Consider the following 19,063-nt stretch of genomic DNA (forward strand, 5'->3'; position numbering starts at 1 on the left):
CTGCTGTGTACTGAGAACCTGAGGAAGTGTCTGTCCCAGAGTATGTGCTGAGAATGACCTGCTGAAAGCCAGACTGCAGGCATGAACCAGTGGCCACCCAAAGGAGACTGATGGTCCATCTCCTTCATCATGCGTGCTAAGACACAAAAACAGCTTGAAGGGAAGGAAGAAGCTAGGGTTTTTTTGGTTTTGTTCTGTTTGTTTGTTTATTTTAGTATTCTTCAGAGGCATAGAATGAAAGGCAGAGAGAACCCCAGGTACAATTTAATTCACTTGTTAGCAGAGGCTACATGTGCCAGATGCCATGCTACATGCTGGAGACAGCCTACGCATGCTGGGCTGGTGAGAGAATAAGCTATGAGCCACAGTGCCTGCCTGCAGAGACCAACTCACTAGCTGTGCAAGCTTGGGTAAGTCACTAACCTTTCTGAACCTTGGTGTTTCCCTGTCCTTCCTTCCTTCCTCGAGGATTACAGACATGGTATAACTTTATCCCCATTGTGCTGCATACTCCTAAGATCTCCCTGCCCCTCTCTGGCTAAACACCTGTTAGTTGGTGCCAACTCCATATCCCTTTGTGTTTGTGCCCCTGCAGTGGAATGTGGCTGGAGAAAAACACACCACCATGTAGACTGGCCTCACTTTACTTGAATGATGATAGCTTCAGTGGAGTCTTTTGCTCTGCCTGACAATCACAGTAGATCCATTCACTTTCCCTAAGCACTTCCTTCCTATCTTCTCAAACTTCCATCACCTTCTTCCCCATTCTCACTCTTAGCCGAGGACCTTGCTTACTATTTCACAGGGAAAACGGTAGCAATCAGAAAGCATTTCCACACATTTCCTCTGCACAGCTACCTACCTACCAATCTGGTACCCAAATACTCTCCCCTCCCTTCTGTGACCATGGATGAGCCATCTGTGCTCCAAGATCAAGGCCATCCTTCCCTCTCTTCAGAGACACCATTCTAGCCACTCTCTTCTCTCTCTTTCTGTCTCTCTCTCTCTCTCTCTGCATTATTACTTTTTTCCAGTCTACTGAATCTCTCTCATCAGCATAAAAACATGCTACAATTTCTGCCTTTGAACAACTTATCTTGACCCCATTTTGCTCTCCACCTGCTACCTGTCCTCAGTCCTATAGCAAAACTCCTCAAAAAGTTGCCTGGACTCACTGCCTCCGTATCTCTACTTCCTTTCCTTCTATTCTCTCTTTTTAGAATTTATTTTGACATAATGTCACTTACAGAAAAGTTACAAAGTAGTACAAAGAACACTCAAATATCACCAGGCACAATGGCTAACACCTGAAATCCCAGTATTTTGGGAGGCTGCGATGGGAGGATTGCTTGAGCCTATGAATTTGCGACCAGCCTGGGCAACACAGGCAGACCCCATCTCTACAAAATATTTAAAAATTAATCAGGTGTGGTGGTGCGCAACTGTGGTCCCAGCTACTCAGGAGGTTGAAGTGGGAGCATTGTTTGAGCCTGGGAGGTTGAGGCTGCAGTGAGCTATTATTCCACCACTGCACTCCAGCTGGGGTAACAGAGTGAGACCCTGTTTCAAAAACAAAAACAGAATAGCCAAATACCCATTACCCAGATTTTACCATCTTTGCTTTATCATTTATTTCTCTTTCCTCCAACCCTGAACTCTTTCATGGTAAGTTACAGGCCTAAAAACCAGTGCACATTTCCTAAAAGAAAGGACATTCTCTTATAATAACCAAAATCGGAACGTTTTACATTGATGCAAAACCATTATCTAATCTACAGATCTTATTCAGATTTCACCACTTGTCTAGTTAATATATATTGTAGTAAATGAAAATGATTTTTTCTTAATCTAGGATCTCACATGGCATTCAATAGTTGTAATTACATTATTCTCCTTCATCTAAAACTATTCCTCAGTCTTTCTTTGTCTTCTATCACTTCAACATTTTTAAAGAGTAAGGCCTGTTATTTTGCAAAGATATCCCTCACTTTGGGCTTTTTTTTTTTTTTTTTTTTTGACAGAGTCTTGCTGTGTTGCCCAGGCTAGAGTGCAGTGGTGCAATCTGGGCTCACTGCAACCTCTGCATCCTGAGTTCAAGCGATTTTCTTGCCTCAGCCTCCTGAGTAGTTGGGATTACAGGCACACGCCACCATGGCCAGCTAATTTTTGTTTGTTTGTTTGTTTGTTTGTTTTTGAGACGGAGTCTCGCTCTGTCGCCCAGGCTGGGGTGCAGTGGCTGGATCTCAGCTCACTGCAAGTTCCGCCTCCCGAGTTTACGCCATTCTCCTGCCTCAGCCTCCCAAGTAGCTGGGACTACAGGCGCCCGCCACCTCGCCCAGCTAGTTTTTTGTATTTTTAGTAGAGACAGGTTTTCACCATGTTAGTCAGGCTGGTCTCAAACTCCCGACCTCGTGATCCGCACGCCTCGGCCTCCCAAAGTGCTGGGATTACAGGTGTGAGTCACCGCGCCTGGCCACTTTGGGCTTCTGTAATGTTTCCTCATGAGTCAATTATGCCTCTTTGGCAGAAATATCACCGAAGTGACGCTACGTCCTACTCAGTGCCTCATCTCGGAAGTCACGTGACGTCAATTTGCCCTGCTACTGGTGATGTTCACTTTATCACTTGGTTGAGTGGTGTCTGCTGGGTTTCTCCACTGTAAAGTTACTATTTTACCCTTTGTAATTAATAAGTATCTTGGACGGAGATATTCTAAAACCGCGCAAATGCCCTATTTCTCATCAAACTTTAATCCACTAACACGGTGTCCATTAATGATTCTCTCCTATGGCGGTTGCCAACTCCTGTTCTTCTACATTTAGTCATTGGCTTTCTACTCTTTTTTTTTTTTTTTGAGATGTAGTTTCACTTTTATTGCTCAGGCTGGAATGCAATGGCACTATCTCAGCTCACTGCAACCTCCGCCTCCCGGGTTCAAGTGATTCTCCTGCCTCAGCCTCCTGAGGAGCTGGGATTACAGGTGTGTGCCACCACACCTGGCTAACTTTGTATATTTCTAGTAGAGATGGGTTTTCACCATGTTGACCAGGCTGGTCTCGAACTCCTGACCTCAGGTGATCTGCCTGCCTCGGCCTCCCAAAGTGCTGGGATTACAGGCATGAGCCACCACGCCTGGCCAAGCTTTCTACTCTTAAAAAGAGCTCTCCAGGCCAGGTGCGGTGGCTCATACCTCTAATCCCAGCACTTTGGAAGGCCGAGGCAAGCAGATCACCTGAGGTCAGGAGTTCGAGACCAGCCTGGCCAATATGGTGAAACCCCATTGATACTAAAAATACAAAAATTAGCCAGATGTGGTGGCACGCACCTGTAATCCCAGCTACTCGAGAGGCTGAGGCAGGAGAATCGCTTCAACCTGGAAGGCAGAGGTTGCAGTGAGCCAAGATCACACCACTGCACTCCGGCCTGGGCGACAGAGTGAGACTCCATCTCAAAAAGAAAAAAAAAGAGCCCGCCTGCCTGCCTGCCTGCCTGCCTTCCTTCCTTCCCTTCCTTCCTTCCTTTTTTCCTTCCTTTCTATGTCTATATTTATATTTTCTCCTATTCTCTCTTAATCCCACTCCAATCAGACTTTTGTTCCCACCAATCTACCTACACTCTCTCCTGTCAAAACAATGCCCTCCACTTTGTAAATCAGCTCTTTGTTCTTTTCTTTTCTGACCCCTCAGCAGCATCTGACACAGGGGATCAGGGGATCAGCACTCCCTCCACGAAATACTTTTTTTACTTGGTCCCCAGGACACTTACCCCACTGGCTCCTCCTTCTCAGGCTCCTTTTTAGTTCCTTGTCTCTTACTGTTGGATGCCCCACAGCTCAGTCCTTGGTCTTCCTTCTCTGTCTACATTCATTCCCTTGGCAATTTCACCCAGCCTTATGGCTATTTATTTATTTATGAAACAGTTTCACTCTTGTTGCCCAGGCTGGAGTGCAGTGGCTCGATCTCAGCTCACTGCAACCTCTGCCTCCCGCTTTCAAGCAATTCTCCTGCATCAGCCTCCTGAGTAGCAGGGATTATAGGCTGGGATTATGCCACCACACACGACTAATTTTTGTATTTTTAATAGAGACGGAGTTTCACCATGTTGGCCAGGCTGGTCTCAGACTCCTGACTTCAAGTGATCTGCCTGCCTCAGCCTCCCAAAGTGCTGGGATTACAGGTGTGAGCCACCACGGCTGGCCTGTTACGACTTTAAAAACCGTTTCTCTGTTGATGACTCAGTAGTAGTCTGCTCGAACTACCGTAAAAAAATACCACAGACTGAGAGGATTAAACAACAGAAATTTATTTTCTCACAGTTGAGCCTCTCACTGAGAGGCTGGAAATCTGAGATCAAGGTGCTGTCAGGGAGGGTTTCTGGTGAAGGCTCTCTGCCAGCTTATAAACGGCTGCCTTCTTGCTGTGTCCTCACACAGCCTTTCCTCTGAGCACCGGCATGGGGAGAGAATGACCTCTGATATCTCTTCATCTTCCTGTAAGGACAACAGTCCTGTTGAATTAGGGCCCACTCTACGATCTCTTTTAACCTCCTTAAAGGTCCTATCTCCAAATAGTGTCACACTGGGTGTTAGGGTTTCAATATATAAATTTGGGGAGGACACAGTTTAGTACATAGTTACTCCCCAAAATTACATCTCCAGCCTGGACCTCTCTCCTGGGCTCAGATTCATACATCTAACTTCTGATTAGTCATCTGCACTTGGAAGTCTCATAGCTTACTTAAATTTAACAAGTCCCAAATGGAACTGCTAATTCCTCCTCTATTTCTCCACCTGCCCCCAGAAGTTCTCTTCTACAGCCTTCTTCATCTCAGTTACTGGCAAATTCTTTCTTTCAGTTCCTCAGACCAGAAGCCTTGAAGTCATCCTCAATTTTTTTTTTTTTTCCTCAAACACCCCATACCAAATCTATCAGTAAATTCTTTTGATTTTACTTTGAAAAGAACCTTGGAGTCCAACTTTGGTTCAAACCATCACCATCTCTTGCCTGGTTTGTGTCAGTAGCTTCTTATCTTTTCTCCCTGCTTCAGCCCTTATTTCTGGTCCATTTAGTCCACACTTAGCAGCTGGACAAATCCTATAAAAATGCACAGCAGAGCCTGACCTCCATCTGCTCAAAACTCTCCCGTAGCTCCCCACCTCATTCAGAGCAGAAGCAAGTCCTCACAATAGCCCTACATGGCTGTGCACAATCCAGCCCCTTGTGAACCTCTGAGATATTGTCTTCCCTTCTGTACAAACCCCCGGAATCAAACAGGTTCATCCCAGAAGAATAAAAGACACATGTAGTTGACCTGAATTTGAGTCAACCCCAGCAGAGCCTAGCCAAGATCAGCCACTCATTTGGCTCAGCTGCCCTATCTACTGACCATTCCTGAAATTCACCAGGCATGAGCCCACTTCACGGTCTTTGCTTTATTTTCCTCCATAACACTCACCACCAGCCGCCATTCCATATATCTCTCCACATACATAAGATTCATGAGAACAGGGGCTTTGTTTTGTTCACAGTTGCACCCCCAATAAGAGTAGTTCACATGGATTACACCCTTGCTATGTGCCAGTCTATTTTTAAGGTGTTTCCTGTATTCATTTATTTAACCCTGAAAAAAAGCCCTATGATGTGAATCTTTTAGTTGGCTATTCCTATAATAATGTTGCATATCAAACTACCCCAAGACTCTGTGCTGATAGAAGCAAACATTGATTTCTCCCTCTCTCATATGTAGTCATTTGGGTTTGGCTGATCTTGGCTGGGCTCTGCTGGGGTTGACTCAATTTCAGAACTACTATGTGTGTCTTTTATTCTTCTAGGACTAGCCTGTTTGATGTTGGAGGTTTGGATAGAAGCTACTGTTTTCCTAAATTGAGACAGAACATTCTCTTCCCACCTCTTTAGTTTCCTCTCATTCAAAAATATGGAGTTCATGAAAAACGATAAATTATAATTTAATCAATACAAACTAAAACTAAAGACTAAAAAACTATTCTTATCTCAGACTTGCCTACCACAACCTTGATTGGAAGTCTGTTTCAAAAGATGTAAGGCACCAATGACAGCTCACCCTTCAAGGCAGAGGTGAAAATTCTAAGACAGCCAGTTGAAAACAAGAGAGACCTCTTAAGGCCTAGGCTAGAATTTGCACATTTTCACTGATATGTATATTCCACTGGCCAAAGCAAACCATATGGCCAAGCCTAATATTAATGGGGCAGGAAAGTATCAATTGCCCCTGGCTGGGGGAGGAAGTGAACAGTCACTGAACAGTAATCTAATTTGCCACAAAATATGTAATGCTATATCCTTTTCTTTCCTTCCTTCTTTCTTTCCTTCCTTCCTTCCTTCCTTCCTCCCTTCCTCCCTCCCCCTCCCTCCCTTTCTCTTTCTTTCTTTCTTTTCTTTCCTTCTTTCCTTTGAGACAGAGTTTTGCTCTGTCACCTAGGCTGGAGTGCAGTGGCACAATCTCGACTCACTGCAACTTCCGCCTCCCAGGTTCAAGCAATTCTCTCTGCCTCAGCCCCTGGGTAGCTGGGGTTACAGGCATGTGCCACCACGCCCGGCTAATTTTTGTACTTTTAGTAGAGACAAGGTTTTGCCATGTTGGCCAGGCTGGTCTCGAACTCCTGACCTCAGGTGATCCACCCACCTCGGCCTCCCAAAGTGCTGGAACTACAGGCATGAGCCACCGTGTCCAGTCTTTCATTTTTTAAAAAAAGATGTGGAAATCGAGGCTCAGAGAGATCTAATAACTTGTTCACATTTATACTGCTAGCAAGTGACAGAGCTGGAATCCAACCAAGTTGGAGTCAAACTTCAAACACCCAATACACTAGGCCAAAGAGTTTGGACTGTCTGTGCAGGCAATGCAATACCATTGAAAACTCTTAGACAAAAATGGAACATGATGGTTAATCAACTGTCCCCCTGCAGCAAGCGGGATGCACTGCAGAGGGAGAGAGGAAGGGCCCTCAGGGTAGCCACAAAACTTCGGGCCAGAATTGATAAGGGGTTGGACTGGGGTGGTATCAAAAAAGAAAACAAAAAAACAATAAAAATAAAACCAAATAGGAAAAGACATAGGTGAGAGCCAAACTGAAGGACATTTTAAAAACATTTTCTTCTTTATAAGGTACTGAAATAAAAATTTATGATTGCTGTAAAAAAATTCAAAGAAGACCAGGCTTTGTGCCTACTGTAATTCCAGCCCTTTGGGAGGCCAAGGCGGGAGGATCACTTGAACCCAGGAGTTTGTGACCAGCATGGCCAATATGGGGAGACCCTATCTCCACAAAATATAAAAATAAATTAGCCAGGCATGGTGGCACACACCTGTGGCCTCAACTACTTGGGAGACTGAGGTGCAAGGACGACTTGAGCCCTGGAGGTTGAGGCTGCAGTAAGCTGTGACTGTTGCCACGCCACTTCAGCCTGGGCAACAGAGCAAGACCCTCTCTCTCAAAAAAAAAAAATTCAAGCAATACAAACAGAGGTGTTTAAATAAAAGTTTTCTCCTTTTCTTCTCTTCAAAGATAAGCTCCATTAATAGTTTGCAGTAAATTCTTCCTGAATTTATCTAAAACTATAAGACATATACATCTACTAATTTTTATAAGACATGTAAAAATTTTTATTCTACTAATTTTTATAAGACATACATCTCCACCCGGGCACAGTGGCTCACACCTGTAATCCCAGCACTTTGGGAGGCCAAGACAGGCGATCACCTGAGGTCAGGAGTTCAAGACCAGTCTGGCCAACATGGTGAAATCCCATCTGTACCAAAAATACAAAAATTAGCTGGGCGTGGTGGGCACCTGTAATCCCAGCTACTTGGGAGATTGAGGCAGGAGAATCGCTTGAACCTGGAAGGCGGAGGTTGCAGTGAGCCAAGATCGCACCATTGCACTCCATCCTGGGCAACAAGAGTGAAACTCCACCTCAAAAAAACAAAACAAACCACACACATCTAATATTTTAAATGTGCTTTTTAAATGTTTTCTGACCAAACTACTGTTTGTCTCTTGTTTTGTATTGTATAACAGAATGTCAGGGCCAGATTTCTATGTCAGGACATAATACTGTCCTCATTCTTTTCAATGGCTTTGTCACTTGCTGTTCGATGTTGGACTAGTTGTTTAACCTCTCTGAGACTTGGTGTACTTAATCTCTAAAATGGGGATTAAAAATGTACTGGTCACAGAGAGCTGTTGTGAGAATTAAATGAGTTAATAGATGTAAAGCATCTTGTACAGTGACACATATTAAGTGCTCAAAAATGTTAGCTCTCATTGCTGTGAATAGCTCCATGTCTGACTGTACCATAATTTCTTTAACCAGTTCCATGCCTATGGTTACTTATGTGATATAATGTTTGCAAAGGTGGCCACAACAATTCCACCATCCTTATACACATGACTTCTTGCGCAGTATGATTTGATGTTTTTCTCATGAAGAAATGGAATCTATTTCTACTTTCCTTGAATCTGAGCTGGCCATGTGACTGCCTTTGATCAATATAATACAGGGAAAATAACACTATATTATTTCTAAGCCTAGGTCTGAAGATATCTCGCTGCTTTTGTTTTCTTTCTTTTGGAGGCCATCATGTAAGGAAGCCTGAGTTAGCTTACTGAAGAAGCAATATGGAGGAGAACCAAGGTACTCAAGCCAACAACCCCAACCAGCTGTCAGACATGTGAATGAGGCCATAGAGTTCTAACCAGTTTGCTGACCTGCTCACTGACAGCAAATGTAAGAGTAAGCCAGGAAAGACCACTTGGAGCAGAAAAGAGCTGTCCCGGCTGAGACATGTCCAAACTGCCAATCCACACAAACATAAAATAAACTATTGTTGTTTTAAGCCACTATATTTTGGGGTGATTTTGTTAAGCAGCAATAGAAAGCTAATACACTTAGGTTCTTAGTGCATGATTAAAACTTTTGCCTGAAATCCTAGCACTTTGGGAGGCCAAGGCAGGAGAATTGCTTGAGCCTAGGAGTTCAAGACCAGCCCTGACAACATAGCAAGACCCCATCTACAATAATAATAATAGTAATAAAAATACTACTAAATTAAAAATGAGCCAGGCATGGTGGTGCATGCCTGTAGTCCTAGCTACTCAGGAGGCTAAGGTGGGAGGATCGCTTAATCACAGGAGTTCAAGGTTATAATGAGCTATGATCATGCCACTGCACTCCAGCCTGGACAACAGAGCAAGACCCTGTCTCAAAAGAAAGAGAGAGCGAGAAAGAGAGAGAGACTCACTCTAATAGCCCAGGTTGAAATTCAAGCTCCATCTCCAGCATGTGACCTTGGGCATGGCCTATGATATCTGTGAACCTGAGTCTCCTCATCTGTACAGCGAGATACTTTTGGTTTCTGCCTCATCAGGCTGACATGAGGATTAAGTGAGATGATGAACATTCAGTGTGTGGCACAGTGCAATTACTCTCAACATCTTAACTGTTGCTCCTGCTGCTGTTGTTTGCAGAAAGACTAGCCTGAGAGGTGTGATGTGGGGGATCAGGGAGAGTAAGAGTTAAGGATAAATGTTAAGTCCACAACTAGGTGAACACTCGGGATGGTAAGCCTCTTGAGACGGGAGACCTATATGAGGTTGGCCTGGTAGATGGCAGGAGTTGGGTTTCAATTATGTCCTGCATGAGTATTAGGGTTGTATATGTGTGCCCAGTTGAGCCCTCTGAATGAAGTCACAGATAGAGGCCAGAACTAGGAAGAAGAATGAAGAACTAATGCTGTGAGAGAGGCTGAGATCAGAAAGGCAAGAAGGCTAAGCAATGGGAAATATCTTCATTACACTCAGATGAAAACCCAGCTTATCATTACCTGAATGCCCTGCCCACCTCTCCCACCATATTTCTTCCTCTTCTTCCCTTTATTTGCAGTGCTTCAGCCACCATGGCTTCCTTCTTCAAACTTGTGATGCTCTTTCCTGCCTTGGGATGTTTGCACTTACTGTTTCCTTCTCAAAGGGACCTTCTGAACCACTCAAGCTAAAGTTCTATACTTCACAGCTACTTATCTTTTCCTTTCATAGCACTTATTGCTACCTGAAATTACTTTGTTTATGCATTTGTTTACCTGTGCATTACTTGCTTCTCACTTTAAAAGGTGAGCTCCACCAGTAAGCACCTGGTGTATGTCTTGCTCATAACACATCCCTAGTACCTAGCACAGTGTCTGGCTCATAGCAAATGATGAATTGTTGTGAGTTAAACAAATGTGAATACAGTTGGGAAAAACAAAGCCACGAGAGCCAAAAAGATACGTTCAAGAGGTAGGTAGAAGGGTATCATTTCCTGAAAGATGACTTCCCAGAAACTTTGGGATTATCTTGTATAACCTCCTCAGTCCACAAGTGGGGAAATTGAGGCCCAGAGGTGAGGAATCACCAGTTACAGGATACTGAGAGAAAAACTGTTATGGGTTCCCAGGCAATTGGGATCAGATGTCACAAGCTGCCTAGCAGATGAGGTCCAGAGAAGGCCACAGCCACCTCCCTGAGGCCATCACGATAAGTCTGCAGCCACCACCGGCCCTAACCCCACGTGGGCAGGAGATGCCTCTTTGGGAGCAGAGGTGCTAGTCAGCTGACAAACTGTGACAGGAGGGCTGTGGAGTGTGGAGAGGCCTATTCCTGAGACAACCAGCTATTCTGAGACAGCTAGGGATAATGGTTGGTACTGAAATAACCTGGCCTCCTCACCCTCATTCCAGTGCTCACACCTCTGTCCCATCAGAGGTGAGACTAACACTTGAACTCCTTTCAGCAACTCCTAGACGCTTCAGCTTTTAGCAGGGCCTGCAAAGGAGAGGTTGATCATCAGATGGAGCTCTGTCCACTAGGGGCTCACAGTCTGATGGAGGAGACAGACTGAGGTCCTCAGGTTACTAACTGATAGTGCCTGGGTTTGAGGGAGTTCAACAGAGAGAAGACCCCAAGAGGAAAGGATCCCTGAATTAGTTCAATCAGCATACGGAAATTATCCAGTCCATGAGGTGACAGTAAGAGAAGTAACTGCCAGTGCAAAGCGAGGGAGGCAACACAGCTAAGTTCCAGGAATTGTTTGCAGTTTTAGTGGGTGGAAGCTTCCGGAATTTGAGATGAGAGTGGCAAAATAGGAGGCTGGAAAAGAGGGTTTGGCCAAATTATGGAGGACTTTGAATGTCAAGTGAAGAGTTTGGGCTATCTTTGGTGCACAAAGAGGTCCATGGGAGATTTTTGATCATGAGGAGACCATGATGAACTTTGCATGGTAGAAGGTGCTCTGTGACTGTTTTGGGGAGGTAGCTCGGGAAAGGAGAGCGGGGGTGGGAGGCAGATAGAAGGGGAAAAAACACTCTATTTTGAACGCAGAGCTCTAGGCAAGACTTCTGTAGGAGGAAGGAATTGGGCCTTGGTCTCTTGAGACCTAGTATCCTCACTTCCCAGACTCCTGCTCCATGCCCTTTCTAGGGTCCAACTTTCATTCACTTCTTCCGAACTCCAAGTGTGAATAGAAAGTGTTGCTGAAACCCTAATTTTAAACGAGGGAGTCAGAGCAAAAGGGACTTCAGCTCCCAGAATGCTTGGCTCTACAGCTCTGCAGGTCGCGCATGGTTCTTTTCAGGAAAGGAGGGGCCAGCTGGCTGAAGTGCGGGAAACCTGGGTACCGCCATATTAACTTGGATCAAACCAACTGTTCACCTAGTGGGAGGTTCGTATTCTTTCTGTTGTCATTTGTTAACACTATTGAAATAAAATGCGCGTAACTATTGCAAGTCTCCTTATTCTGCTTTGCGTTGGGAATTCCTTCCATTTTGCACCCTAGCCCAGAACTGAATCCCTAAGGCTACAATAGGACAGCCCAGCATGGCCGCACTCAGCTAGATTCCTCTGGGGGCGGAGTCGGAAGCTGTCTCGCCCCGCCTCCTGGTAGGAGGGGGTTTCCGCTTCCGGCAGCCGCGGCTGCAGCCTCGCTCTGGTCCCTGCGGCTGGCGGCCGAGCCGTGTGTCTCCTCCTCCACCGCCGCCATATTGTCTGTGTGAGCAGAGGGGAGAGCGGCCACTGCCGCTGCCGCTTCCACCACAGGTACCTTGGGAGTCGCCAGGCGAGGTCGTTGGAGGGTGGGGTGGGCGCAGGATAGGGCAGCGGAGCGCGGCCGCCACTCACGCTTCCAGCAGACTCCCGAGCGGCCCGTCGCCTTCCCCTGCCCCCACCTTCACACATACACCAACCGAGGCCCCTGCAGCCCATCTGGGAGGCCCAGGGCCACCCCCCAGGGCGGAGGGCGAGGTTTGGGGGCAGAGGCCAATGTGAGGGTGGGAATCGGCTGCCGGAGTCCAGCTTATTGCATAGGAAAGGGCCGGACTGGGTGGGGACTAGGGGACAACTTGGAGGAGGGGGTCGTCAGAGGGGGAAGGGAACTTGAGGGGTGGGGCCGCAGTGGGGTGCTGGGGGAGGGTGCGGAGGGAGTGGTGCCTGCTGGGTAGTGTGCGGTGAACCCTGCGGCGGAACTAGGCAGCTGGAGTAGGGGCCTTCTTAGGGTCCATCTGGGCGGGGCTGAGCTTCCCACCTGCAGAGTGGGTGCGAGGTGGAGAGAACCCCAGGCGGAGTTGCTGGGGAGAAAGTGGGAAGGGACCAAGACGTGGGGCAGAACGTCTAGAGTTGGAGTTAAGGACTAGTTAGGAGCCTGGATAGAAAAAGAGGTATGGAGAGAAAGCTTGGCTAAGAGTATACATATGTTGGTGACCTTTTGAAAGAGTAGGACTTTTCAATTTTGTTTTTCGTTGTGTGTTTTTGCAGTGTTGGAACACTTCTAGATTAAGCAGGTGATGGGTGGAGCTTCTGTAGTTTGTTTTGGGGAAGCAGAGTCAGGGTCAGGAGAAGTTGCATCTTGACTATTGCTTTGTGTGGAGGAAAGAGTTCTGAAAAAGAGATGGCAAATTATTTGGGAAGACTTGATTACTTTTCAACTGTTTAATTCTACGAGAATGGGATATGAGGAGAGGAAATGAAAACTAAAAAGGGAGTCTGGGCGTGGTGGCTCACGCCTGTAATCCCAACACTTGGGAGGCCGAAGCGGGTGGATCACGAGGTCAAGAGTTCGAGACCAGCCTGACCAACACGGTGAAACCCCGTCTTTACTAAAAATACAAAAATCAGCCGGGCTTGGTGGCGGTCGCCTGTAATCCCAGCTACTCAGGAGGCTGAAGCAGGAGAATCGCTTGAACCTGGGAGGCGGAGGTGGCAGTGAGCTGAGATTTGCCAGTGCACTCCAGCCTGGGCGACAGAGCGAGACTCCGTCTCAAAAAAAAAAAAAAAAAAAAGAAAAGAAAACTAAGAAGGGAAGATTTTTCCAAGAATTGGAGACTTTATGCCATCTAAGGAGTGCAGTATAGGCCCAGTGATTAAAAACCACACTGCCTAGGTTGTCAGATATCAGGGCCATTGCGACTTAGTTGTGACCTAAACTCTCTAAGCCTGTTTTCCCGTCTGTAAAAGGGGGATGATGGTATCTTCTAGCTTGTGAGTTTATGGAGAGGAGTAAATAAGACAATTTGTGTCAAGTGCTTACTACAGTGTCTGGCAGGTAGTAAGTGTAGTAAGTAGCTTTTACCTGTCACTGTAAAGGGACTAGCTGGTATATTGGGGGCTCTTCTGTTCTAGGTAAAATTTATAGTCAAGAATTTGACTGTAGACAGGGCTTTAGAATATTACCTTTGTAGTTGTAGGTTTTTGTTGTAAGTATTTGGCTTTACTGGCTTGGTGAACCTGGGGCTGAAAGTCCAGTACCAATACTAGTTCTCCTCTGTGGTATTCTCAAAAGTTCACCTGCAGTCTTAGCAGGGCATGTTTTTGTCCTTCTGTGACTTTGAAATTTTTGGCTTTGGTTTGCTATTGGGGGAGGGTGTATGACTTGAATGAAAGATTGGAAATTTGCTTAGATTGATTAATCAATTCATTACAAAGTTAGGTCCCCCTGAGGTGACTTTTCTTTAAAAACAAAACAATGCTTAGTTATGTACTTTTTTGTGGAATACAGAGAAGAGAAATACACATTTAAGGAGGAGCGTGGGTTAGTTTCTAAGTAGTTATGGGTGAAATGCCTTGCAGTTTGAGGATGAAACAGGTGGCAACTCCTTTTCCATACTGCGCATTTAGTTCCTTTGCCTACTCACTCATCCAGAGTGAGTCCTTGTTTTTACTATTGTCTCTATCTCTGAACATAAATCTTTGTGTCACATAAGTAAAGACATATGTATGCATGTATGTATATATACTTTACTTCACGTAAGTAAAATTTGTACACCTTTACTTCACACTCTTAAAGAAAGGGATGATTTTCTTTAGGAAGTGAGTTTAATCCCTTCTATAGGGACCGGGCACGGTGGCTCACGCCTGTAATCCCAGCACTTTGAGAGGCCTAGGGGGGCGGACCACGAGGTCAGGAGATCAAGACCATCCTGGCTAACATGGTGAAACCCCGTCTCTACTGAAAATACAAAAGAGTAGCCGGGCATGGTGGCGGGTGCCTGTAGTCCCAGCTACTTGAGAGGCTGAGGCAGGAGAATGGTGTGAACCTGGGAGGCGGAGCTTGCAATGAGCTGAGATCACACAACTGCACTCCAGCCTGGGCAACATAGCAAGACTGCATCTTAAGAAAAAAAAAACCCTTCCATAGGAGTTGGATTTGTAGTAGGCAGAATTACATCTCCCTCTTCCCAAGTTGTCCATACCTTAATCCCCAGAATCTGTAACTACCCTATGTTACATGGCAAAAGGAACTTAGCAGGTGTAATTAAGTTTAAGAATCTTAAAATAGAAAAATTATCCTGGATTTTCTGGGTGGGCCCAATCTAATCACATGAGTCCTTAAAAGCAGAGAACTTTCTCCAGCTGGGGTCAGAGAAATGGGCAGAAAAGGAAATCAGATTTGAAGCTTGAGAAGGACTCCATTTGCTTTTGCTAGAGAGGACCACATGAAAAGTTATCAGAAGGAATGTGGGCAGCCTCTAGTGGCAAAGACCAGTCCCTGGCTGGCAACCAGCAAGAAATGGGGACCTCAGTCCTGCAACCAGAAGGAACCTGAATTTGACCAACAACCTGATTGAGCTTGAAAGTGAATTTCCCAGAGTTTCCATCAAGGAATGCAACCTTGAGACACCTTGATTTTTTGGCCTCATGAGACCCTAAGCAGAAGACCTAGCTAGCCAAGTCCACCCAACTTCTGACCTAAGTAACTGTGAAATAATAAATTTGTGTCATTTTTAGCCACTACATTTGTAGTAATTTGTTATAGCAGCAGTCGAATACTAGTATAGATTTTGGTACCAGGAGTGGGGTACTATTACCTAAAAATGGAAGTGGCAGTAGATAAAGGTTAGAATAATTTTAAGGGGCATGATAGAAAAGGCGTAGAACACAGGAGGATCACTTAAGCCCAGGAAGTCGAGGCTGCAGGGAGTGGTAATGGCACCACTGCACTCCAGCCTGGGTGGCAGAGTGAGACCCTGTCAAAAAAGAAAAAAGAAAAGGCCTAGGACAGACTTTTAATAGCAATATGGATGTTAGTGACTCTGCTAATGAGGGCCCAGACAGAAGTGAGGTCTTTCTTATTGGAAACGGGCAGAAAGGGGACCCTTGTTACGTAGCAGCAACTAAGTTTAGCAGAATTTTATCCTATGGTTATATGGAAAGCCAAATTTGTAAGTGATGAACTTGTATATTTAGCTGAGATTTCCAAGCAAAGTATTAAATGTGCAGCCTGGTTTATTTGTGAATGTGAACTTTAATGGAGTGAACCCCTGTGGAATACTTCCACAGCCTGTTAGGTTCTTGAGAATTTTATGCCAACATAAACAATTCTCTTTTGGATTGAAAGAGACAGAAAGTAATAGGGCTGTTGGACCCCCCAAATTCTACTGATAGGAAGCAGGCTGATAAAACTACTCACATGTGAATGTGTTGCTTTTCGTAAAAAAAGAAGGGTGACTCAGACGGAGATAGGAGAGGCCAGAGGGGTGGAGCTAAAAGCTGGAGAGGATTTTTTTCCCAGGCTTTGAAGTGGAATAGAGATTCCCTAGATTTTGAAACTACTTTGGACCCGTGGCTCTGTTTTCTTTTACATTTTGCCCGTTTGAACTGAAATGTTTATAACTCTTATTCTTTATCTGTCTCACAATAGTATTTTGGGAGCAGAGAACTTGTTTTCTTAGGAATTGTGCCCTAGGAGTTGGACTTACTGTTTTATCCCCAGAACCTCATCCACACCTGAATAGATGAATGAGATTTGGGACTTTTGAAATAAGCTTTAGATGGGAAACCTTTGGGACCTTGGGATGGGATGGATGTGTTTTGCATTTGGGAGAGAGATGAATCCTTGGAAACCAGAAGGCAGACTGTTGTAAGCATAATGGCTCCCCTATGATTTCCATACTATAAACCCTGGAACCTGAGTATGTTATGTAGATTTAATTAAAGTTAAGGATCTTAGGTAGATTATCTTGGATTTTCTGCGTGGGTTTATTCTACTCACATAAGCACTTAAAAGCAGAGAACTTTTTCTGGCTGGTGTCAGAGATGAGGCAGAAGGGGAAGTCCGAGATTTGAAGCATGAGAACGACTTAGCCTGCCATTACTGGAGGGGACCAGATTGAAAGCATGAGAGGGGGAATGCAGGCAGCCTCTAGTAGGAAAGGCCAGTCCCAGCTGAAAACCAGCAAGGAAGTGGGAACCTCAGTCCTACAGCTGCAAGGAACTAAATTCAGCCAATATGAATGAATGTGGAAGCAGATTTTCTCCAGAGTTTCCAGCAGGGAACTAGTCCGCTGGATACCCTCATTTAGCCCTTGTGAGACCCAGTCAAGCCCGCTGACTTCTGTAAGATAATCGATTTGTGTTGTTTTGTGATAATTTGTTATGTCACAATGGGAAACAAATACAGGAGTTTTGCTGGTTTTATTTCAGAGTCTTTGGGATATTCTAGAGAACAAAGATAGCAAAGATTCTATAAAATGACTTAGTCCTCCTGGAAGACTCCACGGAATAATGGTGTTGAGTGGAACCTGTACCTCTTTCTTGATGTTTGAATATTATTATTGTCCTTAGATGCAGTTTGAAGGGGCTTGATGACCAGCTTAGTGAAATGTAGTTTCTGAAGATCCAGGACATTAATAGGATTCCTGTAAATAGGTGGTTTTTCCATATTTTGGATAAATGACATAATTTCTTCATTAGTTTTTATTGGCTTAATAATGGTTTATATGACAACCTTTTAAGGCTTATTTCATATTTTTTAGAGGAAATGGAAATGGATGATATATTTTTGTGAATTTGTAACTATCTTTCTGTTCTCTCACACCTCCCACCCCACCCCAGCTCAGCTCAAAGTTGTAAGATCTTTTCTCCCTGTCATTGTCTGTTGAGGTTGTTGAGTTTAAGAGTCAGATCTGGGAATCATCACTACAGAATGGAGTTTCTAGCTTTCAAGAAAAGTCTTTTGTTTTTGTTCTTTAACAGTGTCCTATTGGTTGGATTCATAAAATATGGATTAACTAAATTTTAGTCAGATGATGAAGGAAATGAGACCATTTCTTTTGGGTTATTACCTGAATAGAAATATGATTACAAGATTAGCATTTGAGAGCATGAAAGACTTTAGAGATTATGTTTGACTTTGGGTTTAGAGTAAGGGAAATTGGGCCACATGAATAGTTAACTGATCTACTAAGATATCTCAGCCCTAGAGCTAGTCTAGAATCCTGGTCCAGCCAACAGTCAATGACTTTCGAACTATATTCCCTGAGTACCCTTTTCTACTGTTGGCCGGGCTTGGTGGCTCACACCTGTAATCCCAGCTCTTTGAGAGGCCGAGGTGGGTGGATCACTTGAGGTCAGGAGTTCAAGGCCAGCCTGGCCAACATGGTAAAACCCTGTCTCTACTAAAATTAGCTGAGTGTGGTGGTGCGTGCCTGTGGTCCCAGCTACTCAGGAGGTTGAGAATCACTTGAACCTGGGAGATGGAGGTTGGTTGCAGTGAGCCGAGATCATGCACTCCAGCCTGGGGGACAGAGTGAGACTCCGTCTCAAAAAAAAAAAAAAAAAAAAAGAGAGATGTTAACTGTCTATAATATTCAACTGTATGACAGCTTTTGCATAAATATTTCAGTATGATTTGTACAAGTTAAGAAACTGAAAACCAGTATGATTTGCCATTGAATTAGGTAAGGGCTTAGTATTTTAAGGTAATAAATAATGTGATACTTGATTTGAAATGAGAAACTGGACTTTGATCTGTCACAATTCATGGGTAACCTGGATAAGGTTTGTTTCGTGAGAGTATTAATGTGTTCTTATACCTAAATTTCTTTGAACTTCTGAGATGGATAATTTCAAAAGTAGCATGTCATTTAGTTTATAGAGAAATCTAGGCCAGCCAGCTTTTCAAATGAAGAAATTCCTCTAGGATTATTAAGGAAAAGTAACTGCTGTCATTGTAACAAAGGATGTATTTTCATTGGGTTATAGACAATTGGTAGTTTTCTTACACTGAGTGCTCCCAGATGTACCTTTTTTTTAAAAAAAAAAAAACAAAACATGTAGAAGTCAAAGATTGAGTCTTTTAAAAAGTTTAAGGTGAAAGCACTCACAGTATCACAAGATACTGCTAGGAGTGGCATTTTAACTGGTTTCTACAAATTCTGTCTTTCAGTCTTAGATATTAAAAAACCGTTCTTAGCAACAGTTGCTATGGTGGGCAAGCTTTACATTCATGGTGATAATGTTTTCTTGCATGGAAAATATTGTGTTATCTGAGGTGACAGTTTTAGGGTTAAATACCAAGGTACAAGTTAGGTTAATGTTTTATAATTTTTTATGTGTGACATCTTAAATGCTCTTATATTGGCTCCTCTTTTCTTTTTATACTTTCTTGTCTTGTGGGTTTTTCTGACAGGTTTTATTAGCTGAAACATTTTAATTTGCTTGGAAAAGTGAACACTTGGAATTTTCCTGAAGTTATGACTAATGCTTTAATGGGCATTT

General features: G+C 44.3%; 1 protein-coding gene across 3 annotated transcripts in view; it reads left to right on the forward strand.

Moving 5' to 3' along the window:
- The first annotated feature begins 12,015 nt into the window (after window positions 1-12,015).
- The window catches only part of CSNK2A1 (casein kinase 2 alpha 1), a 63,388-nt gene continuing 56,340 nt past the window's right edge, over window positions 12,016-19,063 (forward strand). For 2 of the 3 annotated variants that reach the window (XM_015149293.3, XM_015149295.3), the window contains exon 1: window positions 12,049-12,109. The gene's annotated coding sequence lies outside the window, so the exon portion shown is untranslated. 3 annotated transcript variants of the gene reach the window in all.

The sequence above is a fragment of the Macaca mulatta genome, chromosome 10, assembly GCF_049350105.2.
Source record: "Macaca mulatta isolate MMU2019108-1 chromosome 10, T2T-MMU8v2.0, whole genome shotgun sequence".
In the NCBI taxonomy this organism is placed as follows: domain Eukaryota; kingdom Metazoa; phylum Chordata; class Mammalia; order Primates; family Cercopithecidae; genus Macaca; species Macaca mulatta.